The 25,830-nt window shown below is 44.1% G+C and overlaps 1 long non-coding RNA gene across 1 annotated transcript in view; it reads right to left on the reverse strand.

Annotated features, from left to right (window-relative positions):
* Positions 1 to 11,181: 11,181 nt before the first annotated feature.
* The window catches only part of LOC146810872 (uncharacterized), a 65,281-nt gene continuing 50,632 nt past the window's right edge, over positions 11,182 to 25,830 (reverse strand). The window contains exon 3 of the long non-coding RNA XR_014966640.1: positions 11,182 to 12,106. This is a non-coding gene — a long non-coding RNA (uncharacterized LOC146810872). The remainder of the gene's footprint in view (positions 12,107 to 25,830) is intronic.

The following is a 25,830-nucleotide window of genomic DNA, read 5'->3' on the forward strand; positions in this document are numbered from 1 at the left end:
TTCTAAGGAAACCTATTTCTGTTAACTTGAATACCATTGAAAAGGCTTTCCCCTGCCAGAGTCTGATCACTGATATCTCTCAGATGCCTATAGCTTGATGCAGTTGATCAGGCACAAACGATACTCCACCTGCATGAGAAATTAATGACCGACAGAATGCCAAACGGCACTATTTTGGTCATCAAGTTCTTGAACCCGAGTTTACCCTCACATACGAATATTTGACCACTTAAAATCTGATCCTTTTGAGACAACTGGCAACCTTGTTCTCGGTCAGACAAATGGACAAAACACCCTAGCAAATCCCTAGACAAATTGATACATAAGGTCCTATTCCTGCCTATGATACACCCCAAAATAATATTTTTGGTTTGGAAATGTAACATCCAGCAAGCCTGCATTGTCTCTGCTGATAAGAAAATACTATCTGCAAAAATAAATGTAAATGGAAGAACCATATTTACCCTCTGAAAAAAACAATAACGTAAGACACCTAAATGAAATCACCTGCCTGAACAGAAAGAGAAATGTATCCAACTGAATATTTTTAGAAGTGTTCATCACAGTTCACAAATTTGAGTTCTTCATTTCATACTCCACAATTTAGAGCAGACACTGTGCACATGTATACGTTCTGTAAAATAGTGCAATGAGTTTTTTTGCAAATAACAAACTCCAACTAAGAGCACCTTGTAGTTTACTGTGCAAATGTTCGAAAAAACTGTGTATGCTGAACGTTTGGTATATGTTGTTTAGACATGTCATATTTCGAATATTTCTGAGCCATGAGACCATTACTGTTAGAATCAACGGGTTCGTGAAGCAGTTAAAAGTGCATTTCCTAACCAAAAAGCTATGTACTTAAAGGACACATATTTAGCTGTATCATTATGAAACAATGCCCTATGGCATTGTGTCAGCTGCGTTACCAAGATCCTTCGATGCTAGTGTAGAAATATTGTGATTTAATTATATGGGCCTGACAGTATTCATGTCTACTACTAATCCCTCATTAGCAAGTACCAGTAAAAATGCTGTTTAGACCAGAGTCTTCAGATGTATGTAAAAGCTTAGCTATACATTGGTTGCACTGGTTCCAAAACTTCATTATCACACATCACAAAATCACCCGACATTTATTAAATTGCTTCTTGTTAATCCAAAATCGGAATTTTTTTGTAACAATATTTTGTACAAACAGATAAATGTTGTCCCTAACATGGTGTGACGATTATTTTTCACCAGTTTGAAAACAAAATCTGGTGAGAGAAAACTGTGATGATATAAAATTTCGGTGCTGGTGCCTTAAGAAACAGAAGTATATTTACCTTTATTTTATAGCAAAACTGAATGATGAATTTATCTGAAAAAAACTTCTTTCAGAGTTAATACAGAGTATGAACACTTTTCTACTCATGGCTAAAATAAAATATCTTCATCGGATCATAGAGGAGATATTGACATTTGGTTTTATTAAACTGCATTTGCTCTTTTCTTGATTCCTCTGGTCCAAAAATTTAAGTGAGATCTTTCATCCGCTCCTTGTGGAAATTCTCTTTTAACTTCAAATGAAGCGTAATGGGAACAGAATGACATTTATCAGATTCTATAGTTATAGGAGATATCTTAGATCTTTCCTACAAATGTAAACAGCAAACTTTGTAATTTTGGAAAATTCTGCACTTCACTGTGAGACCTGCCTGAATTAACTTTAGATAGTCTACTATTATTAAAGGAACACATGCAATTGACAATAATCATAGTTTTATATGTTATGTAATTTTCCTGCTATTGAGGCACCCACCTTGCTACCATCCTACCCATAACCACTTAATTTTGCAACCACGTCAACCAACCCACCACCTCACCCACTCAGTTTCTCACAGTTCACTATCAGTTACGATCTAATGGCACCAGCTAGGGAAGGCCATGAGCACTGAGCTTCCACAGGCACCGTAGGGCAGCAGGTACAAATGTGTCTCAAGCCACGACTCCATTTGATGTCTTCATTTGTATGTGTACTGCACATTCTCCTTTACTCTGTAATATTGCCAAAAGCTGTGAAATTACTTATGATACAGTTGTTTAAAATGTAAAACCCAATAAAAAGTTTTTTTTTTAAAGTTATGTAATATGCATAATATCAACTATTACTGCTGTAGCTCCATAGCACATTTTCTTTCTGGTAGTTCTTTTGTGTATGCCTTGTGAGTGGTTGTTTTTGTACAGTGTTATGATTCAAAATGCTTTGTATTAGTGTGTATATTACGTGTATTTGCTGATAGGTACATCTTTGTGGGTTTTTTATGTGTTTGGATAGAGTATTAATGGACTTTCCAATATTCTCTCTACTGACAGGCATCAATTATCCTTTGCTCTGCCACAGCATGGGGTTTTTACGCTAGCATCACAGATTTCACGGTGTGTTGTTTCCAAACCCGGAAATAAAGTTAATAAACGAAATAAATAACAACTCTTACAATAAAAAGAATTGCTAAATGTGTTCAACATGGAAGATAAATGGAGGGACTGTATTATTGGTCTCTACCTTATGACCCGCAAGTCACCAAATTTCAGCAGTGAGTGTTTAACTCATTGAGTCATTTTACAAACTCACTGTAAAGAAAGGAAGTTTCTACAATCTACATCAACCCCTTTCTAGAAATTACAAAGCTTGTCTATCAAAGGAGACAGAGTGCCTGCTAGTGCGCATTCAGTGCTCTGATTGATTGTATCCGTGTACTCAAAAAGCTAGCATGCTGTTGGAGGGTGAAGCTACCTGGCTCTATTAAGTTTCTGGTTAGGTTCCGACTTGAAGCTCAGGTGACAACTAGGTCACATACCGAGGAAACTGTGCACATCGCCAAATCGTGTTTGCTGCTTACAAGTGCTGAAATTTCACTCGTGGCGACGCTGCGGTTTATGCCCAAACACTAACATTCTCGAAAATGGCTTTTGTAAGTCAGTGCCTGAGTGTTCAAGGCTCCATGCTGTTTTTTCATGTCACATGGTAACTTGCATTTCTATCAATTAACAGCATTTGTTAGCCCAATAAAATGTGGCCTGACTTAAATGTACAGGGAATCCTGGACGAAAGATTTTTCATGACCTGAAAATATTTTACACAAATTGCTCATGTTTGGAACTCATTTAAACCATTTTCAAGGGCTGCTGATATAGATTATGGATAGGGAAACCACAAAATCGAAGGAGAGTAAGAGTAGTCAAACAAATAGGAGTATTACACTCTCAAATAGCTAATTGGCTGGATTCTACAAGACAAAGAGGTATGAAGAAAATTACATGCTCATAAGAAATTTATGAACTGGGAAACGGCCCAGATAACTGAACGAAACATGACATCAAAAACAATAATGCAGGTTAAATGAGGAAATGGTAAATGTAGGAAAGGACCCCTAGTTGAGATGGTCACCCCCCACATTTTGTCTGTTATCTGATGCAATGTTGACAGAAGTGCACTATGTTCCTGCTATCCATGTCCCCAGTGCCAGATCTCTTTCCCTAAAACTGTACAATTGTTCCCGAAATTTGCAATACCTTTAGCACCCCTTGTAAGTCCCCAGTAAATGGTACCTCTGGTACCTTATTTATCAATCTAACCTCTCTGTCAAACAATCACTTTCCTCTCCAACATCTGGCTGTGAATATATGATGATCAATATCTCTACCAAAGACCACCTGCACTTTGCACACTTCCCACCATCCCCTAGGTGATAATCTTACCTTCATCGAACAAATCATGGAGATCATCTACACCAACCTTGCCCCATACAACAACCAGGTTTTCTTAGGTGACTTCAACATTCGTTGGAACACCACTAAGGATCCACTAGTGAACTGCTTCAAGCCTTTTCTCCGCGAACTCAACCCGACCCAAGTCTGTAACAGCCCTACTCATATAAAAGGGGCCATCTTAGACTTAATCATAGCCAAGGAAAATACCATACTATTGGATTCTATTTCACCCTGCGACTGGACTAATCATCACTGCATTACCGTCTCCATTGTTGAAAAGGCAACTATCTGCAAAGGCCAGCTCGTGAAAGCTAAACATTGGATCAGAGATCCCCCCCCCCCCCCCCCCGTCTCAATCCAGACATGATATCCGCCGCCAGCCTTAACCTCTTGTCTCCTCCTACCAATATGGTTGATGCTCAAGAACTCACTAAGCCCTACTTTAGCTCCATGTCTAACATCATGGACTCCATTGCCCATAAACAGTTAAAGAGAGTCCTGATAAGAACTAATTCCTGGTTCAACTGTAGCCTTAACGAGAAACACCACACCCTTAAACGTGCAGAAAGAGTGTGGCGACAGACCCCATCTCTTTTAAACCTTAAACTGTTGTTTAAAAAAAGAAGGAACTACCATAGGTGTATCAGAAGTGCCAACTCATCATATTTCCGTTAGCAACTGGACAAAGCCTTCAACCGTCCCCAAAAGCTCTTCGAACTGGTGAAACAAAAAACTAATGGAAAACGTAAATCCTCCACATCTGACACTGCAACCCTACCTAATTGTCAAACATTTTCTTTCTTCTTTTTTGAAAAAACTAAGTTAATTGACAATGAGCTCTGCATTGCTGTGAATTGCTACCACCTGAAACCCCGCCACAGTGCACCTCCACCTCACAGGAAATGTGTCCTAGCAACCTTCTCTTTAAACCTAAAAACATTGACTCGTGGTCTATCTTTCAGACATTTGAGGCCTCTTCCCCTCCAAATTCTTAAGAAATCTTCACACCTCCTGATACCCCCATGGACCAGAATTATTAATGCCTCTCTTTCACAAGGCACCTTGCAGGACTATCTGAAAAGTGGACGTCACACCTATCCTAAAAAAGCCAGACGTGGACCTCTCTGATCCCAACAATTTTCACCCCATTTTGAGCATCCCAACCTTTGCCAAGCTCCTGGAAAAATGTGTTCATCAACAACTCTACAATCACATTGAGCAGCACCAATTCCTCGACCACTGCCAATCTGGTTTCAGACCAGGTAACAGTACTGAAACTGCCATAGTCCTCATTGTCAGTGATGCTTTACACTTTCTCGATCATAATGAATCCTGTCTTTAATCCTTCTTGACCTATCATCAGCGTTTGACACAGTAAAATATGTAACCTTCCCTAAACCTCTTAAAAACTTAGGATGGGTCTCTGGTACTGTTTTAAAATGGTTCTGCTCATTCCTACAAAACAAATCTCAACAAGTCCTAATCAATCGTGACTTATCGATCAGACGCCGGTCATTATCTGCATTCCCCAAGGTTCTTCACTTTCCCCCACCCTGTTTAATCTTTACATGGAACTCCTGACTAAAATCCTCAAATGTACTAAAGTCTCCTAAATTTGTACGCAGATGATACACAATTGTACATGAAGAGTACTTCCCCTAACGATATCGGCACCCTCAATAACATCTTGAACAAAACTCAACACTGGTTAACTCTTAACCTGCTCAAACTTAACACCCTCAACACCGAATTCCCATTAATCTTGCCACCCAACCTCTAACATCAAAGACTGGCTCCCACTACTCATCCCCACAAAATCCCTAGGTCTAACACTAGACACCAGCCTCTCCATCACTTTCGTAACGAAACTTGAGGGGGGCCCCTCCAGACTCAATCAGGAGCTGTACGGTCAGAGTACTGTACTGAGGGGGCCCCCTAGAGTTTTGCCTCCCGCACCGCTGGGGCTGCGGGGACCTGTGTTACGCCACTGCTGTCCATGCTGAAACACATCAGCTCCATAACCATAAGGGTCAATTTCCATCTCCACGCCTTAAGAAAATTAAAGCCTTTCCTGCCCAATGCAATTCAATTCTCAAGATGGCGGTTCAGGCCCTCGTGATCGCCAAACTTGACTGTGGGAATGCTACCCTCGTTGGCCAACTGATATAAAACTAGCACCGCTGAGCGCTATCCTTAATGCCGCTGCATGGGTCATCACAGGCATAAAGAAAGATGATCAAATCACCCCAGCCCTCCACTCTCTGAATCTAGGATCCACCTAAAAATGGCATGCATGACGTACAAAGCCATCCAGCACAACACTCCTCGCTACCTGGCTCAGAAACTGGTTCTATCTGGAAGGACTAGAGCTTCTCGTAGTACATGCTCCCTACTGCTGAAAGACCAAAGATTCGCAAAAAGAAAACCTATAAGAGAACCTTCTCCAGAATTGCCCTAATAATTTGGAACTCTCTTCCCCCAGAGATCAGGACCATCCCTTCATTCGCTCTTTTCAAAAATGAGGTAGAAATGGGACTACTGAATAATCTCTTTCCTATCTGAGGCGAATATCCGTGCCAATATGATTTCATTTCTAGTGTTTTCACTATGTCTCTTTGTATTATCTTTACACGCTGTATATTCTGTATTTTTTTCCTTGTATATTTGATGCTATTTGTTATGTTGTACACCGTTCAGACACCAAAATGTTGGTCTTGTTTGCGCTTTATGAAACTTCATTAATAAAAAACAATTACAAATATAAGGAGGGTCTCTAAGGGCTGGAGCATGTATTGGGCCACCCTAAGAGACTCCTTACCACCACCATGCAAACTGCCATTGCAAGCTGCGTGCCATGATGCAGAGAAAAGTGAAGACAAAACATGGCAAACCTCCTGACTTCAGACACTGCATGCAGTATAGATAAGACACCCCCCACAGCAGGCCTTACAGACCTAAGGCAGGGTGCACTATACTACATGTGGACAAATCTGCATGAGCAGATATGCCCTTGTGATGTCTAAGTCGATTCTTAGATATTACAAGTGGACAGCGAAGCCGTTTTGAGTAAATATGCTATACACTGGTGTTCACAAGTTCCCCAGCTACATGATGGATTCACTGAAAATAGAGCGGTTTGCTATCAAACATCTTGTATTAATAAGCCCACACTGATTCCAGTGATGGATGTAGTAATACATGCACCAGGAGGGCATCTTAGAGGTGACCTCTGAAAACCTACTAACTACCTGTATACTGGCTGACTGGTGCAGACCATACTGCCAAAACAGGCAGTTTTCTGACCCCCTGTAGATGGGAGCCTGTGCTTTCGGAGGGCAGAAACAACGCCTGCTCCGGCGGAGGTGTTGTCATCTCCTCCAAGCAGGATGTCTAAGTAATCAGTATATTATGGCAGAAGGCTTCAAAGGCCTCTGATATTTAATATGCGACCTACGGCTTACCCAGACAGGGGAAATACCACCCCCTGCCCTGGGCCCATTTGGCATCAGGACAGGCGGAAAAATTAGCTAAGTCAGGAGGCGGGTTACCCTCTCAATCTAGTACCACCCCTAAGGTGGGCTACCTTAAGTAAATGTGACTTTTAGAATTCCACCATCTTAGTTTTGGCAGAATTAGGCTCACTGGGTCAGGGTCATGCCCACTTCCCACAGGAAGTGGACATATAGAGCTTGTAGACACCCTAAAGGCAAGTAACCCATTGGTTGCTACCTGTCACTCCCCTTAAATCGAGTATTTAGGTTGGACCCCTGACACCAGGATGTTAGATTGGATGGATCAAGAAGAGAGGACAAAGAAGACCTGCGAGAAAAGTGAGTGCTGAAGACTGCTGGACTTTTGGTGCCAAATCCTGCCTTCCTGCACCAAGTCTCAACAATCGTGACCAGCGACTCGTCCTGCATCTGACCAGCTTCCAAGAGCCCCGGGAAACTGCCAGGCCTTCGCAAATTTCCAAGCAATATCCTTTGGAGTAGAGGAGCTACTCCTCTGCAGTCTGTAGGCACCGTAACGCAAAGTCCGGTGGACCAAGTTGCCACTCCCTGGCCAGCCCAATGCACCAGCCCACCAGTAAGAGGACCCTGTGCTCCTGAAAGTCAGATCTGTCGCCCCACTAAGTGAGAGGTTTCCAAGACAAATCGGAACTGCACTGGGCCAATACCTGAGATACCGGACCCCTTGCAACAAACAAAGACTGTGAGAGTCCACTCCGGACTCCTACGACACCGAGACTGAGCAGTTGTTGAGGGACGTCAGCACCGCAGAGACCCACCTCCTGAGTGGCCCAGCTGAATTGATTTTGCACCCTCAACTGTCGAGACTGACGACAGCAAGGCCCAAGATCACACAGAGCCCAGCCGACCTTTTCACTCTGCACGTGCGCACCCCAGCCCAGGTACTTATAAACCGGCTGTTGGGAGCTCCCAGATTTGTCCCCAAGTCCCCTTCACAGCCTGTTTCTAGGTGCCCCCATGCCCCTCTATCTTTCGACCGGCATAGCGCACAGCTACCAACCCGACCAGCATCTCTGTAACCAGACGCCCCAGGGTAGGTAACGAGTAACTGCTGGTGGATCTTGGCCCCTTACAACCCTAAGTCCTGAAGGAGACCCTCAGAAACCGATCGCAAATAACTGTATGCAACATATGACTTTTCTCCAATAGGGAAGCATTGCTGTGTAAATGTACATGATATTGAACTCTTTTAAAAGTAATTTCTGCAAAACTACTTACTTGATAATGAAGTTCTTGGATCAAAATGGATATAAAAATACAACTTATTTTTCTGGATTGGTCTCAGATTTATTCTTGAGTGTGTGTCTCATTTACTGCCTCTGTGTGTCCCAGGCCTGAACGTATCCTCAGGATCGAACCGATGCTCTTAGGGGTCCACCTCTCGACGGCCCTAAGTCTGGATATAATTACACGCAGACTTTAGGATGGTCAAGCGGGGGAAGGGAAGGATGGGGACAGCGGGGAGGGAGACCTGTGAACACGAGAGGAAATTATCATCAGTTTTGATCATTCAGGCGTAATGGCTATCACCATTCCCTCTATACCTAGATGGACCCAATCTTCCACTAACCTGTAAATCAAGAAAATGCTGCTGTGCAGAAATGGGTGGTGAGAATGTATTTTCCATTCCTTACACTGTATACTGCAATAAACAAAACAGATGAGACTATAACTTTGGAAAACCTTTCTCACCTAAAGATCCCTGTAGTATGTGAGGAAACTAATTACTGGGTCTAAACACATACCCTTGATATAAGTGTAAGAAGGCCGGAAACACAAGCAACAAGGATCACCTACTTCTTACCACCCCTGTGGGTGTGTAAACACAATATGTGCAAAACTTTGAATAAATGTTGTTACAAACAAAAGGTGCAGTAAATATCATAGGCGAGCAAGGAAGTCTTAAAAATGCAATAGCATATATTCCAAGTAATGGTTATAACACAAACTTGAATGAGAGAACAAAGGAAAAGTGTTGAGAGTTTATCACTCACTCTCTGTGTGGTAAAAGCCCAATCCTTAGTTTAGGCCACAAGGGCCTTCCCTGCATGAGCCACTGCCACGGACTCGCCAACAGGGAAGGAATGACGATAGCCCCTCAACAGCTTAAATGCAAATGAGAATATGAGCGAATGTTAATGCACCCAAATGATAATGCTCTTTCCTCGCATGAGCGACACAATCCCAAAGAATAAAGTAACCAGGACTCGCCAACATAGGTAAATGAGCACTGACACGACCACCCACTCCAAGCGTGAACGAAACAAAAGCCCTCCTTGTACTCCAAATAACAAAACAGAAATAAGCGGTGCCCAGCGGCACCCTTACCCGACCAGGGAACTCTCTGACTGCTGCAGATAGCAAACTCTTAAGAACTAGACAACAGGAATAATGGGCAGCCTCTCCTGCTGGTTTCTCACTCTTCACCGGTTTTGGACGTCACGCACGATGGTGTGTCTGACGTCTGCCGAGGCCGCTGGGAGTTGTAGTTCTCCCGCGTGGCGTCGATCATCCGATGCCTGGAAGTGTGGGGGTCCCGTGTTCCCTGACACTGTGAGTACAACAAATGATTAGCACTACCCTCTGATACACCTAACTGCTCGCCCACACTACCACAAAAGAGAGCATTTGGGATATCATTTGTGCAACTGTAAACCAATTGGGATTTCCTTGGACTCTTTACACAGTGTACCTACTTTTGTTCCACTATATAAAGACTTGTAAAGTCAAATAAAAAATCCATTTTGGGACTCAATTGAAGTTCCATCAATTCAAACAGTCACCCACTACCGTCCTCAATGTTCCCAACTCAGTTGTCCCCCAAGTTTAACCAGAAATCAGTGCCACACGATGTACAGTTTATCAACCATTTACTATCACATATATCAACCTGATGATATGATTAAAAATCATATAACCATAAAATTATCACAACATGATTTCCTACTTAATGTGTAGTATCATAATTTAAAATCCCCAATGCGCAGTACATTTAAAACCAACAGGGTATAAAAAGGAAAACACAGCAGAGTCAACTTTCTTTAGCAAATCAAAAACAAAAATCAGAACACAGGAGAAAAGACAAAAACATTTGTCCTTGCACAGTACTAATCTGTTAAAATCAATATCATGGATGCCTAGTACTTGACATAATCAACAATTGATGCATCCTGATGTTTATCAGATTCAGTCTCAATATTACTTCAATGCATTTCGGTGGTAAACATAGAATGGGACCACCTTCCTTGGATCTCAATAATATCTCCCACACTGATACTTATAAACAGGTATCACCTATGTAAAACCATAGTAAACCCACAACTATGTCATTTTTCAAATATCAAAATTCAACATGCATATAAATACATCCAACTAGGTGCTGGTCAGTTACTTAATACATACAATTTCACCTCCCCCCCCCCCCCCAGTTAATCGCTGGCACCCATGATTAAATATTGGGGATCAAAGCTCATGTCAAGTATTCAAAAACACTCATACAGTTCTTTGCAGAATACATCAACATACCACATTCAATCAATCACATCAAAGACAATCCAATATTGCACACCTCACCTTTATTAAGGTGTTATTTCTAGGGTGACCTATTATATACACATCCCTAATGGGTATTTACAATAGCTCTTATCTCGCCGACTCACCTGTATAATGCTTCTTATGCCCTGGGCCCCTTTTCTGGCTTATCAAATGGATCCAGAGTATGTGTTATGGATCTAATATATGGAGGTACCACACAATATGTTGAAAAAAGAGCTATAGGAGGGAAAATATAAAGTCTATATATACTTCAGAAATTGCCTATACTCCCCCCTCTGTGTATGAGCTGAACAGCGCCATAACTTTTCAATAAAATCAGGCCTGAGCCGGCATCCTCTTTGCTCTCAACCTTTTTATTCAACCCGTGCTGCAATCATTCACATGAATTGATAAACTGAAAAAGTTAAGCAAAATTAGTCTATTATGATATTTCTTCATTTTTTCCTCCCTGCAGTTCACAATTCGCTAGTGATATATATTACTAATTCTACGAAAGGGTAACAAACGAACACGTAGCACCTACTGCTGGTCTCAATCCCCACCTAACATGAATGTATGCCTTGAATATTATTCATAAACCTAAAGTGCAAGACCCCCAAGCATTAACCCATTGTGGGCTCTTTTCTATTAGACTGGCACTACAATATAGAAAAATATTTGTTACTTAATTTCGGGACCTTTCCTTCAAGGTTCCCCTTTATTTTGAGGCACTCACCTCAGGATCAGTGTTGCATGTTGCAAATGTCCACGCATGGGTGAGAGTTCAAACTTTTCCAACATTTGTGACAAGAATTTTCAATTCTCTTAAGGACACGGAGGCGAGGATTATGCTTCTCTTTCTTTACTACTTTTTCAAAGCAGTCACTTAAGATTAAATGTTACATTAAAAAAACTACATTTCCCATAAGACCTTATGCTCACATGGCTAACCATAGAGGCACTGCCCTTATATATTCCCCTCATAACGTAAGATCATTCTCTTTCTTTGCATAGATACAAAACAATTAATGCATATTGAAATCCATCAAAGTCGGGTTACACCCAAAATTCAGGGCCCTGCAACGACAGGGTATCAATCCCCTGGAACAGCAAACTTGAGACCCAACTTGGGTCAACAGCAGAACTCGGTCCAACAGGAGCCGACGACCTTCCGGTGAACATCTTGAACTTTTCTGTCAGGAAGCATTTCTTCACCGACCAGCGCTCTGAATTTCCAGATAGGGCTGTTGATCCAACCATCATTTGCCATCATTTGCCATCAGCTCCTAATAGGGAGTAAAAGAGTCAAGACGTAAAACTGACCACACCCAAACATCCCATATTAAGATAGTCATAAGGGTGGAAAAACATGAAAGGCAGATGAATAATTATCAACTGTAATTCACAATATACAATACATTATTCATTAGAAATAATATAAATCAATACTAAAATATCGTGGGTGGGATAATCCTCGCCTCCGTGTCCTTAATAGAATTGAAAATTCTTGTCAAGAATATTGGAAAATGTTAAATTCTACATCTACACCAGAGGCTCCGATTATGCTAGTTTAAAGCTGAGCCACCACAATTGAAGCATCATCTACAATTGGTTTACAGTGTAATTCTTTAAATGTAGATTCAGTTGACCAGTCGGCTGCTTTTAGAATGTCAGTTAATCTAGAACCCAAAGCCAATGATTTGGACACCATCGTGCCATGCGCTGAGTAAGCCCCAAAAGTGGAAACATCAATACCAGCTTCACTCATCAGCCAATGCACCCACCTCGCCAGAGTGGCAGAGGTAACTGGACAAAAGGGTTTCTGCAAACCAATAAGCAGCTGACCCCTCATGTCAGAACGAAATGCTGCAGTACTCACCTCATACGCTTTCAAGCATCGCACCACGCAAATCTTGTGATTATCTTAGAAAGCAGGATAAGAAATTGATAATGAATTGCATTTGGTGCGTCAAGAAATCGAGAATGGAACTCCTTCTGGGGAAAAAACCTGACCTGCCAGATCCAATGCTTGGATGTCTAACACTCTCACAAGAAATGAGGCACAGTAACATAGTCAGCTTGGCCAATAACTGCTTATGGGACAGATACCTATTGTCGTACAGGATTCTAAAAATCTCCGAACCACTGGACCATGTCCCACCGAAATGGCGGAGCAAAACCTTTTGACCGTTCTGTATGCCATACCTGTTGACGCCAGGGAAGACAAGACGTTTATCACCAGACAGACATCTGCTCTAATGGGATCGGCACCCCATTCACGGCACCAGCCACACCAACGTTTCCAGGGAGAAGTGTATCACTTGTGAGTGCTGGAGGACCAGGCTTGACTGATGTCATTAGCCTATTTCGAAAGTCATGAGACTGACCACCTGTCTCTGAAAGCCTCCAAGCTACCAGTGACTGAAGTTGAGACAATATCAGCGGATGGGGGGAACCTGCTGCCTCCAGAAGGAGATGCCAATGAAACAGAATCAGCATCGAACTCGCACCGGTCATTTCTAGGAGAACTGGGAACCACGCCTGCGTTCTCCAAAACGGAATTACTTGCACCAGTTCCGCTTGTTGATGGCGCAGTTGAGATAGCATCCTGGGGATTAACAAGAATGGGGGGAAGGCATAATTCAGGTTGGGATTCCAATCCTGGGGGAAAGCATCCATGGATTCGGCTTCCGGATCTGGACGCCAACTGAAAAATGTTGGAAGTTGGCGATTGAGTTGAGTCGCATAGAGGTCTCCAGTCTCGGAGATACTGGGATTGCTAATCCTCCAAAGTATTGCTCTGGCCCGAAAGGTATTCCGCTACCACTGATATCCGATGCTGTAGGCAAAACTGCCAGAAATCCTTTGCAATCTACGGCAGGATGCGGGATTTCGTCCCGCTCAGTATGTTTACGTAGCGGACCACCAAAATGTTGTCCATACGAAGAAGTATGCAACAATTCGACCTCTCTGGTGAAAGACTCTGAATCGCAAAGAATCCCGCTAGGAGTTCCAAGCAATTGATGTGGAGGGACAGTTCCTCGTGAGACCAATTACCCCCAGTGGAAATCAGGCCGCACCTTGCTCCCCAGCCCCAACGGCTGGCATCGGATTCAATCACAATCTCTGGAGTTGAGCCAAATAACTCTTTGCCGTTCCAGGCCTCCATGTGTTCCAGCCACCACGACATCTCCGATCTCGCTTGCTCTGTGAGGGGAATCTGTTCAGCATAAGAGAGGCCTTTCCGGAGATGTCAACTTTTGAGCCTCTGTAGCACACGGTAGTGCAGTGGACCGGGGAAGATGGCATGTATCAACGAGGCTAAAAGACCCACCGTACGAGCAATCGACCTCAAGAATACAGTCAGCTTGCTCAGAATCAATTTCAACTCTTTCTTGATGATCTTGACTTTTTGGGGAGGAAGGATCAGTTGGCACAGGAGAGAGTCTATCTGAAACCCCAAGAATGATATGTGCTGGTACGGGATTAGGATCGCTTTCTGAGAGTTCACTATGAATCCCAATCCCTGGAGAAATGAGATCGTCCAATCCAGATGAGTGATAACTAGTTGAGGGCATTGTGCCAAGAGGATGATGTCGTCCAGATAAATAATCAGATGCACCCCTCTGCTCTCAGGGATTCTACCACTGTCTGTGGGGCAGAAAGATGGTGACGGAAAGGTAAGCGTCCTTCAAATTTAGGTGAACCATCCAGTCCCCTTCCTGGAGAATGTCCCGTAGAAGATGGATGCCCTCCATCTTGAAGCGGCGATACACTACCCAGCAATTGAAGCCCTTGAGATTCAGCACTATGTCAGAACCACCCCCTTCTTTTAACTAATTAATTTATTATACTTACTTTACAAAAATTTTACTAATGTATACCATCACACATGCTACAAGAAAGGAAAAGGATATCTGGTTCACTGTAATATTTCTAATAAAAGCAATCATTTTTTTTCTATCTGTGGGATCTTGTGTGTCTATCTGATACTTGAGTGGATTCCATTTTATTTCTTTATTTCTTTCTTCATTGACATTTAGGATCAGATAAAATGAGATTTTATTATTAGAATTTGAACTTTCATGGGACATGTTCCCGGACAAAACGCTGTATAGGATTACGTGATTCCAATATTGCTGCATGAAGACCTTAATAAAAAAGGAATAAATAAAACACTTCATATGATGGTAATGAATGGAGTGTTTACTTTCTATTTAAATGTCGTCTGATTTCTTAAAAATTGAATTGGTTGTACAGGCAAAGTAATACTTTCTGTTGCAAATTATATCCATGAATGCTCAGACTGCTCAACTCATGGAAACCATTAAAAACCTAAAGAAAGTCTACCACACTTTTTACTTTCTATCCCACATTTTATGTGAAAAATGTTGTATATAATGGTCTAACAATAAAACCCAAAATAGCTCAATGAATCCTAAGATTGCTTATATATAATCGCCTTCAAAATCACACAGTGACTTTCGTCTGTACTTTCTCTTGCTATGTAAGTCTCTTAAGTCCCTTCTTCATATATGCAGCGGCTCTATTGGTTGCTCGTTTGCCTGTCTCTGTCTCTTGCGTTGTAGCCTGTACTAGAGCTGGGTGTGCACACAAACACTTGCCCAAGATGACAACAGAACCAGGCACACCTTCATGCTCCCTCTCACTAACTGGCACAGTTACCTGTTGTACTTAGTTGAAAGATAGACGCGCTCTCTCAAATAACGTTTGATGAAGAGCCCGGGCTTGTGGGAGGACAGGAACAGAAGGCCTTCAGGAAGATGGTATCATTTAGAGTGTTAAGGGACAGGTGTTGGAAATTTCTGATCCCTGGCACCAGTGCCAATGCAGTCTGTACTCTGGCCGTAATCCTAGTCTGCTAGTGTGGCTGCAACTAGGGTTGGTGATGTATTGGCACACATCTACTTTTCACTACATGATTTATGGGGGAAAAAAGCCTGTTACAGGAACCTGCCATCCTGAAGTGCTAGGGCCAGAAGAAAGACCAGGCACAGAGATACATTACCTTACCTTACCTTTTGACTCTACAAACTTTGAGTTCATTCATGGGCTTGAGTCTATGTCTGGAGGCTCCTGAAGAGATAAAAAAGAGAAAGGAGGGGCTACCCGGTGAGAGAGGGAGGCAGGGTTTTTCTAGGTAGTGAGTAGTCCCAGTGAAAACTGAACTGAGGAACTGGGCAGCTGATTCTGAATGAGGGAGTGTCATAGATGGATGTTAGGTCACATGGGACAGCATTAATCATTTCCTTTCTCTCTTGGAGCTTTAGGTTTTCTGAGAAACTGATGGCTCAGGCTGGGGGTTGGCGCTTTAGAAGGTCTCCATAAGGTTTGAAACAGTGAGCCTTTCCAAGTGTGGGTGGCGTTTATTTGTAGGACGAGCGTGTTTCATACGATCATGTTCTGTAAGGGACTTGATGGATTTCACGACACACCACCACCCCCTTCTCGCCCTACCACAACCTAATCTGTATGAGAAAAACGTCACTGGTCATGTCTGCAGGAAGAATCGCAGATGGGTCTGGGTTTTAAGGGATGCCACCCACGTGAGCTACACACTGCACTCTTTTATTCTTTGGTTTTTAGAGTCCCATCGAATCTCGGGACGGGCAGCATGGCGTGCCTTCTATCAATGGGCCTCAGTGGTGCACGTCAGAAGCTTCCTAGTGGGGTGCTGGCTTTCGTCCTAAAGGATGTTTACCTCTGGTGGTTCCTCTGCTTCTTGTTTGGGGTGTATTGTCTGAGTAGGTTTGTTTGCACGGAAACAATCATTTTTCTTGTTCTCCTCTCCTTGTACTTCTAAGATCTGCCAGTGTTCGTCTCTCTCAAATCATTTGCAGTTAGTTAATTATTAAACACACTGAATAAATGCACCATTTGCACCTTATGTAACTCTGAAGCAGTGCACAAGGACACTGTAACTTGCTTATCCGAGCTTAATGCACAAAAGACAATAACCTACAGCAATACAAAACTGATGAAGGTTGTGCTGATTTAAATGAATAAAAGCACCTGGATATTTTTCTTTGCTTTAACACTACATAACTAAATCACCATACGTAAAACCATGCCTTCACTTTTCTCTGCCCTTATGAGTATTCACAAATATTCTATGAAGGAAGAAGAGTGAGTAGACAGGAGGACGCCTATAGATTGGACTGACTCTTATTTAGGCTGTGCTCTCTTGTACCATCTGCCAGATAAAACATGATTTAGTGAAGAACTCCTTGACCTCACCACAAGCACTATCCTCCAAAGATGGTCTACTGCTGGGTGAGTTTGACTTGCAATGCAACAATAACAAGGAAACCTCAGTGAAAGCGCTGTCCTTCTTGCTTGATAATGACCTAATGCACCCCTCATTTTGTGGGACCTGTTCTTGTCTTACTTGTTGCTGATCTCACAGCTTGCAGACCCATACAAGTTGACTGGTCTTATCACTTCATCTATCATCCTAAAAACAATACTACAAGTTCAACTGGAACCCAAGTACGACTGGGGCAGCAGAACACCCAAAAATATAACTGAACATTATTGCCGCACCAGGTCGTCCAGCCTAACACCAGAAAAATGCATAACCCTACATAAATACTACAACACTTCCATCCTGACCATCGGAGCTGGGAAACCTTTCAACACTGTTACAGATCAAACCACTGGCGCATCCTTGTCTGATTGAATTCCAGCTAAGCGCTTTTCAGAACGGGTGCTTTGTTCTTTAACAATGTGATCCAAGATACTGAATATAGAACTGCACCTATAGCAGCTAACTCGGATCCTAATATCACTAATTCAAGTAAGAAAGTGGCCCCACATAACTGTAAATCATTAACCCAATACCATCTGAAAACTAGGAAGAAAGTATCTTCTCCACTAAACTCACAAGCTAACCACTTGACTCTTACCAGCAAACATAGCCTAACCGGTCACCTCTTCTCTCCCTCCTATTGGAAAAGTATCATTGCAGCTGCCTTTGGCACATGTGTTGTCCACACCACCGTAAAGAAAGGCCCATCATAAATGTGAAGGCTGGCACCACGACGACGTTGCTCCTGCGCTGCAAGAAGGGAAATCCTGAGAGAAAATGGCTCTATTTAAAGGATTTCCCTTCCTCCTATATAGCCGTAAGAAGGAGAATCAGAAAGGGTGCCTGGAAAGTAAAGAATATGGAGACAGACTGACTTAGAGCAAAAAAGACAGACAGAAAAAAAAGCATGACAGGCAGCAAGGTAAGTGTTTAGTGAGAAAAGCATGATGAGAACGCCTCTAGCCATTACAGTATACATCCTAATTTGAACAGGTGCTGTAATGAGCAGGATAAAATCTCAGCCCTTTGCCCAATCATAATACTCTGTAAATCTTCTCAGGATTTCATTTTTAATACAGAAACTGGCTCTATATATACTGCTCCAAAGTGAGGTACAGTGTATATAGAGTCCAAGGGTCTGCAGAGGTTTGGCAGAGGTTAAAGTTAGATAGAACCTTACTCTCTAAAGTGGTAGCTTGGTCGAGCAGTAAGGCAGTATCAGAGGACAGTGTTAAGCATTTGATGTACACACTCAGTCAGCAAATGAATTCGCACACTCAAGAACTGAACTCTAGGCCAATTGTTTTGTATAAAAAAATATACTGTTGTTTTATTTCTAGAACCAAGCAAGCCAGGTACAGGTAAGCATATAAATACTTTGCAGTAGTAAATTACTTGTATGAACACAGTTCAAAATTGCAGTATGACTTGTATTGGTTTTGGTTACAGTTTAACTAAGCAGTTTGCAACACTTAGCTGGTATAGTACATTCAAATGAATGGGCTTTTTAGGAAAAATGCAATTAATTACTTTTCAGATTACTTTTGTAATCCAATGCTGGACTCCTAGGTTCAGCACTGGGACATTTACTTAAAGCAGGTAAGTAATTACATTTTTGTAGTTTGTACGATTTTTAAAGAATATTCTTGTATTTTAAAGTTTGACAAACTTTTTCATACAAAGAACATCCTATGGAAGGAAATTCAATTCCCAGGTAAGTTATTTTTTAGTTACTTTTCTTACTCAGTGCTGGACACCTGGGCTCAGCACTGGGACCTTTCCTGCAAACAGTTGAGAAAATTCGGTTAGGTTATTTGTGCGATTTTTAAAGAATATTATTGTATTTCAAAAGTTGACACTACTTTTCTTACTCAGTGCTGGATACCTAGATTCAGCACTGGGACATCTCATGGAAACAGTTGAAAAAATGCGTTTTGGTTAATCGGGTAATTTTTAAAGAATATACTTAGTTTTCGAAAGTCGACACAAAAACTTTATGGGAGAAAAAGTGTCAATTTTATTCTATGAAGAAAAAGAGGTTATCGGTTTCCAGGTAGGTAATCGGTCTTTTGAGTTAGGGTTCTGGCGTTTGACTCAGGGGTCTCCCAGGGTCAGTGATGCACTGTTGTTGCATCCCCAGTGGCACTAGGGCAGCCGGGTGCAGAGTGTGGAGGCCCAATCTTATCCTATAGAGCATGGGTACTCACAAACTTTCTCTCGGGGGCCAAATTTACAGTGTGGTTTGTGGCCGAGGGCCGCACCGGTGGGGGTGGGGTCAGAGGGGCGGGGCTAAAGCAAAAAAAAATTGTGACCATGAGGTTGAACACAGGTCCCTGCAGCAGACGCCTTCGTCCACTGAGCCACCAGACCCAGCATACACAGATCTCTCTCTCTCTCTCTCTCTCTCTCTCTCTCTCTCTCTCTCTCTCTCTCTCTCTCCCTCTCCCTCTCCCTCTCCCTCCCTCCCTCTCTCTCCCTCTCCCTCCCCCTGTCTCTCTCCCCCTGTCTCTCTCCCTGTCTCTCCTCTGTCGCCCTCCCTCCGTCGCCCTCCTCCCTCTGTCGCCCTCCTCCCTCTGTCTCCCTCCCTCTGTCTCCCTCCCTGTCTCCCCCCCTCTCCCTCTGTCTCTCTCTCTCCGTCTCCCTGCCTCCCTCAGTCTCCCTCCCTCCGTCTCCCTCCATCTCCCTCCCTCCGTCTCCCTCCCTCTGTCTCCCTCCCTCTGTCTCCCTCTCCTTCCCTCCCTCTCCCTCCATCTCCCTCCCTCCGTCTCCCTCCCTCCGTCTCCCTCCCTCCCTCTGTCTCCCTCCCTCTCCCTCTGTCTCCCTCTCCCTCCCTCTCCCTCCGTACGTCTCCCTGCCTCCGTACGTCTCCCTCCCTCCCTCCGTCTCCCTCCCTCCCTGTCTCCCTCTGTCTCCCTCCATCTCCCTCCGTCTGTCTCCCTCCCTCCCTGTCTCCCTCCGTCTCCCTCCCTCTGTCTCCCTTTGTCTCCCTCCGTCTCCCTCCCTCCCTGTCTCCCTCCGTCTCCCTCCCTCCGTCTCCCTCCCTCCCTCTCTCCATCTCCCTCCCTCTGACTCCCTCCCTCCGTCTCTCTCTCTCTCTGTCTCCCTCCCTCTATCTCTCCCTGTCTCTCTCCCTCCCTCTGTCTCCCTCCCTCTCCCTCTGTCACCCTCTGTCATCTCACCCGTGTGTGTGTCAGCCCTCAGCCTGGGCTGAGACAGCTTCCCAACGCGTACACACAGCCGCCCTGAGACAGCTTCCCAGCACTCACACACAGCCGCACCGCACCAAGTACTTCACAGGTCTTTAAAAGACCATTTACATGTTAATAAAGCTTTGTTGTATTTCACCTCTTAGGCCCCTGCATCTCCACTTTGACAATCACTGGAATCCCCCGGCCCTCACAGGGCAGAGTCTCAGAGTCCGGGCTGCTGCAACCGGCAGTGTTTACACTATTTAATTTTTTTTTTAAACACATGTAGGATGTTTGCAAGGTCTGCGGGCCGCCGAGGAAGGCTTGCCGGGCCGCTGGCGGCCCGCGGGCCGTACTCTGAGTAACCCTGCTATAGAGGATAGGGGGACTCCGGTTGGTGGCGGCTGGCAAGCAGGCCACGGGGTTGTGGGAGCAAAGCTCCTAGGGTTAAGCTCAGGGCAAGTTGGGGACCAAGTTAGCACAAAAGGGGCCGGCCGGGTGCAGGGTGCTGTTTTGAGGGCGGGTGCCCTGTTGATTTCAATGGAGATTCTCCGGGACAAAGAAACACTGCAGGCTCGAGGATGAGGATGTTCCAGGAGTGACCACCACTTCGAGGGGTAAGGAGGTATGTAGAGGGTTGGTTAGGCACCGCTGGGTTGGGACACAAGGCCGTGGGGCGTTGGGTGAAGGGGTGCCTTGGGACGTCGGATTTTCTTACCCGCTCTGGTTGCCGTAGAAGGGGTCCTCTGGATTGAGGCTGCAGGCGTCGTCTGGAGGCTTGAGGCAGGTCAGGGGTCGCCGGTTCTCAGGTCAGGATCGCCGGGGGGACCTCCTCGTGGTGTTTTTCAACATTCATCTCGGGCCGGGCTCAGCAGGTGCAGAGTGGGCTGCATTCGCGGTGTCTGGCTGGCACCAGAAGCTGCAGTTCAAACACGTCCGGTGTTCATGGGAGAAGCAGCTTGGAAAGTGAATGCAGGCAGGTCCTCCGGAGTTTTTGAGGTTGCTGGCCGCTGGACACGCCGGGGTTGTGCAGCAGCAGGTTTAAGGGGAGACAAACCTGTAGGGCTGGGGCCAAGTCAGGGGGCGTCGTCCTCTTGTTAGCTCTGCACAGCTTTTCGTCCTTCTTTTCTTGTGGTTGCTGGATCTGAGGAAGGAAGGTTCAGGGTGCCCCTAAACACTACATTTAGAGGCATTACAGGTAGGTAAAGGGAAGGGACCTATGGGTTCCTTCCCTGGGGTGGGTTTATCCCCTATTCTGCCACTCTCCAGTGGGAGGGGGGCAGGAGCCTGTCCCAGGTTGGCTGGGTCCCCCCATCCTCAAGATGGCGGGGACACGAGGCTGTGCTTCACCTCGCATCCCCCTCCATAGGGGTAGAGTTGGCAGAGGTGGGCACATCTCTCTTCCTCACTTGTTTTTCCCGCCAGTTCTCCCGCCCAAAGTGGGGGGGTAGAACCAGTGGGGACCAGTTGCTGAAAGCAGCAAATGGTCTGGAGAGGCTCACAAAGGTGGCATGCCTTTGAAGCTTCTCCTTCGTGAACCTTAGCTCCTCATCCTAGGATATGCATTGTTTCAGGCCCCCGAGAGCAGCAGGCTGTCGACCCAGGGGTCCAGAAACATGTCTGTTGGTGGCAGCCTGCACAGCCACTTAGTCAGGTCACTGGTAGTTGGTCGTTTTTCAGGGGGCATCTCTAAGATGCCCTATGTGGTGTATTTTACATTAAATCTCACATGGCATCAGTGTGGGTTTAATGTGCTGAGAAGTTTGATACCAAACTTCCCTGTATTCAGTGTAGCCATTATGGTGCTGTGGAGTTCGTAATGACAACCTCCCAGCACCATATACTCTTAATAGCAGCACTGCACTTACAGGGCCCAGGAATGGACCTGGGCACTGTAGGGGTACAGGGCTCATGCACCTGTACCCTCACCGCTGGCATAGGGCACCCAGCTAGAGGGGTGACTGATGTATGCCAGGGCAGTAGTTTGTGGGCATGGCACACAGGGATGTGTGCCATGTCGACTCTTTGTTTTGTTCTGCACCAGACACTCAGCCTGCAAAGGCAGTGTATGTGTGTCAGGGTACAGGGCCTCTAAGTGTGGCACAATAAGTGCTGCAGCCCCTAGGGGGTTTCTCCGGTCACAGTGCCCTGGGTACCTATGGTACCATTTACCAGGGGTTGACATGTGGCCAGAGATGCCAATTGGGTTTAGTTGTCAATGCAGTTTTAGGGAAGGAACACATGCCCTGGGTGCCTGATTGGCTAGGAGCCCAGGGCACACTCAGTCAAAGCACATCAGCAAATCAGCAAAAAGTGGGGGCATACCATGCAAGAAAGAGGGCACTTTCTCACAACTGTCAATTAAAGATCACAGTGCTTTGAGGATGAAATGGTGTGTGTTTCACTGTGGTTCTGTGATATCGTAGATGGTAGCTCACGTAGGCAAGGAATTTAGACTGATGTAATTATCTGTTTTTCGCATTTTTGTTAATGCAAACCTGATTCTATAGTGCTGTACATACCAAGTGTGAAACACCACTGGCTTGTTTTTAGGCTGGGGGAGATATTCATATTTTTAAAACGTGTAAAACATTACATTAACATGTATTTACCATTTTCAGACAGAGAATAAACAAATGGGGCTGAGGAAGAGTTCTGGAGTTATAAACAAAAGCAAGTAAGCTTGACATAAAAGTGCAAACACGTGCAATCACGAGTATACACAAAAGATACTTGCATGTGTTGCATTAAAAATGCTGTTTAGTACATTAAATCTGCCCTATTTGGATTTATAAAGACAAGGGAAAAGTAGCAAAATTGATTGTGTTTTGTATAGAAGGCATGAAGGAGGTAAAGAACTGTATGTTACCAACAGTGTGATGACTAAGTATACGTTTCAGATTGTTGTGTGTTTCATGCATGGCCCATTGTAGTTTTCCCTATGATAGCCTAACTATGCACACTGTAGGCCTAGTTTCCCTTTGCACATGTTACTACATAAACATGTTCTGCTTTTTTGCCACATTGTACTTTCACATGGAACCTGCATATGTTTCCGCGTTCTGTTCTTTTACTGGGATTTAGTCTGAACACCATGGACAAGGTCAAACAACAATCTTCCTTGTTATTCTTTCTGGCCAGGCAATAGCCCCTAGACATAATACAAGAATGCATCTGTTGTTTATGCACATACATGTCCTACCATATAGATGAGCAAATGAGCAACAAAAAACCAGACACATGGAACGAGAGTTCTGAAAGGAGAGCACTGCGTTTGATGAGATGCAGAGCGTTCATCTGTGTTTGCTAAGGTACGGGGTCTGCCAGTAAACCCAGAGATCTTTGATATTTATTTAGCTTCATTAGCGATGGAGGGGGATTAGGTTACTCTGTCCTATAAAATGATAGGGCTTTTCATGATATATGGATTATTAACCATGCTAACAGTATTTTAAGTATGCATTTGTTTTCTAATTGTGGCAAGTATACTGCATTTCAGAGCACGATAGTTTAAATAAATATTCTAAACTTCCTCGTATCTCCTAGTTATCTTATTATGGACGAGTACGAATGAGAGAGTGAAAGGGTGTGTCCTATTACCGCGATCCCTGAGAGGGTTGAGAGTGTTGTGTTCTAAGGTGCCAATTCACTTGTTTCTCTGGTAAGGTTAGAAGAGCAAGTGAGGCACTACAGCTAGTCAGATTCGGACCCATAGGTACTGAGGTGGTATGTGACGCATTCCCTACAAACTGATATTCTATGATTCTAAGCATAGTTCTGTTCTAAGAGCAGAATCCCTGCAACAAGCTGAGAAACACTCCTTCAGGCATTCCACTGGAAGCACTTACTAAAATGCGGAATGATATACCAAACAGCCTAGCATGAGGTATGAAGTTAATACTCCTCTGGACAGAACCAAAGCCTTCTCTATGTATATTTTAAAGAACTCAAAACAATACGTACCCAGTTAACAGCACTCTCAAGCCAGACATTAAAAACATGCTAAATCTCTGTGAAACATATACTGGTCCAATATATCTTTTTGATTTTTAAATGTATACATGGGATTCTTTTGCACCCATGGTGACTGAAAGGAGACAGCCTGCAAAGAACAAGAGAAACAGGACTGAAGGTATGGTGAGAAAGTAGGACTAAGAGAGAGACGAAGGGTAGAAGAAAAGGTAAAAAAAGAGGATGGGAGCACACTGCCTCACATCACAGCACTCAGTTCGCCTCAACGCATCATTGTAATTGCAGTGTAATCGGTTATTTCAGAGACTGTCAAGTGTATCTCTCTGATGCTCGGTTCAATGCTCAACAGGATCCATCCTTCGATAGCCAATTCCTTGAAACACAATATTATCAGTCCTCATATAAATCCTAGCATATATGGTAACCTAATGGCCTGCTCCACAAACTTCTCAGTGACAATGGACCGCCCTGCAATGGTAATGAGATGGCAGACTATGTATGATCTTTAGGTATGCAACATTTGAGTTACTCCTTGGTAGCCCAGGTGAATCAGGAGGTTGACAGGTTCATGTGCACCATTGACAAGACTATCTGCATAGCCCATGCGCAGCACCAAAATTTAGAGTGGGCTTTATTCTCTTTTGTAAGGAAGTATAGAGAAATACCTCATTCCACTACCAGCTACACACACAGTCAGCTATGTCTAGGTCAGCCAGTACAGGACATAATTCACCACCACCCTACCTTCTCCTCTCAACCTTTGGGTAAAAATTCAGCTGCTCAGGGGAAACATAACAATGACTTCATGGGCCAACATCAGCGAACAATGCTAGTGGATTTAAGGGAAGGGGACTTAGTAATGACTTGCGATCGCAACCCAGAAAGCAAGTTTAGCCTTACTTCCGAACCAGACACCTGGGCAATTTTGGCTATGAAGGACACCATGGTCACTGAGTGTCGGAGTGGCGACCGTTGCCAGAAACGTGTCTATGTTTAGGAAATTTGTAAGTTCTGCATTTCTGACACCTGACAGGAAGTTGAACAAGGAAGAGGACATCCCTAGTGATGGAGATTCACCACACTTCTAGGGGTTTTCTTTATCAAAAGGTTGTGGGGCCTGCATTGAGAAATGACTCCTCAGAGTTGAATCCAGTGCTGCCTAATGTAAAGGTTGGAGAAGCCAATAAGGAACAGGAAGGCTGGCAGCATCTATGTCACTATCTTCAAGTGAATCCCAAGGCATCCTCCAAATATCAAGACATTTGTGGGTCAGGTCTGTTGGATTTTCAGTTTTTGTCTACTTTTGCTCTTTGTCACTTTTATGAGTAATATAATGTGGACCCTTTGGGGTGAGAACTCGGGAGTTTTCGGGTTACAGGGTTGAAGAGGATATGTCCCCTGTGTTCGGCAGCAGGCAGATGGTTTGGCCTTGAAGTCACCCAGAGTATATAAGACAGGTGGTCATATGAGGCGGTATTTAGTATTACTGTTATGTATGGCCCTGGTAGAGAGCCACTAGCTT

This window comes from Triturus cristatus, chromosome 7, assembly GCF_964204655.1.
Source record: "Triturus cristatus chromosome 7, aTriCri1.1, whole genome shotgun sequence".
Taxonomy (NCBI): Eukaryota; Metazoa; Chordata; class Amphibia; order Caudata; family Salamandridae; genus Triturus; species Triturus cristatus.